The sequence below is a fragment of the Sceloporus undulatus genome, chromosome 2 (assembly GCF_019175285.1).
Source record: "Sceloporus undulatus isolate JIND9_A2432 ecotype Alabama chromosome 2, SceUnd_v1.1, whole genome shotgun sequence".
Classification (NCBI taxonomy): Eukaryota; Metazoa; Chordata; class Lepidosauria; order Squamata; family Phrynosomatidae; genus Sceloporus; species Sceloporus undulatus.
This window is the reverse complement of record NC_056523.1, coordinates 199594424-199595770: the sequence shown is the minus strand read 5'-3', so window position 1 is coordinate 199595770 and position 1347 is coordinate 199594424.

Genomic DNA, 1347 nt, shown 5'->3' with positions numbered 1-1347 from the left:
TGTGAGTCTACATACTCTAAAGACACCAAATCCTGTCTGATCTTGGAAGTTAAATAGGACCAGTCCTGGTTAGTATTTGGATGGGAGACTGCTCACAAATACAAGGTGCTGTAGGCTATGTTTCAGAGGAAGGAACAGACAAAGCTATCTCTGAGTTTCCCTTGCCTAAGAAAACTCTATGAAATTTATGGGGTTGTCATAAGCCAACAGGCAACTTGAAAATACCCGATTGCTGCTCACCCTGGAGAAGCACAGCATTTCCCTGACACTTCAGCTTCTTCTTGAGACCTGCAACCTTCTCTCTCACTCAAAAATTTGCTAATAATAATAATAATAATAATAATAATAATAATAATAATAATAATTTATTTATATTCCACTTTTTCTCAAGGAATCCCCTGAGGTTGTCTCCATGTCTGGAGATATGGGGAACCACAGCAATTCTCTGAGACTTCAGCCAGCACTCTTAGCCCTGAAAATGCTATACTGATCATCTCTGGTGGTCCTTCATTCAAGCACTATTTATGTTCATCCCTATTCACCTTAATCCAGACCAAAGAATGGTGTTCCTGTTGTATAGACTCAGAAATAAAGGTTCTGCCTATGCTTGCTGAAGTTTGCATGTCCTTTCAAAATCTCTTGATTCTTTCTCTAGGGATGATGCTCCTTGATCCAGCTTTAACTCTAAATGACAGCTATGGCTGTATGTACCTTTGCTTAGCTGAGCCTAATGCCTCAGCTATGCTTGTTCCCTGAGACAGCAGAACTGGCTCATGATGATATATGCCTTCTTTAATTAACATCTTTAGCTGTAAACTTCCATTGTGATAGCTGTCCTTATATAAGCATACTATTTCTGTTTCTTGGCTGATGAAGATGCTTAAGAATTCAGAAACAGTTGCAGATGGCAGTGGGATGAATGTAGGAACCAGAGTTGACCCAAGTTATCTTTTTGCCTAAGGTGAAAAGCAAAGTTCCTTTCCCCCCCGAGTTTTCATACAGAAGCCAGTTTAGAGACTAGTTTCCCTGCTCATCTGCTGCCTATAGCAACTGCCTAACTCTACTTAATGACAGGGATAGTTCCATAGTAGGTTTGTAGAATAGCTGAGCCAACTAGAATAGAGTTAATTCCTTCAATTCCAAGAAATTTAGCTCTGGAGTAAGGCACATTAAGAAGGTGATAGTTCAGTGCTAACAGGAACACACAGAGAGATTCTGAATGAAATGGTACTTGGCAGAAGGAGGCCTGAACCAGATCTCTTATGATGAACTTGCATTGCTTATCCCTCAAGAATTTTGTTTTCCAAATTGACATGTCTTCACCAGCTTGCTTTTCGCTGCTCGGGG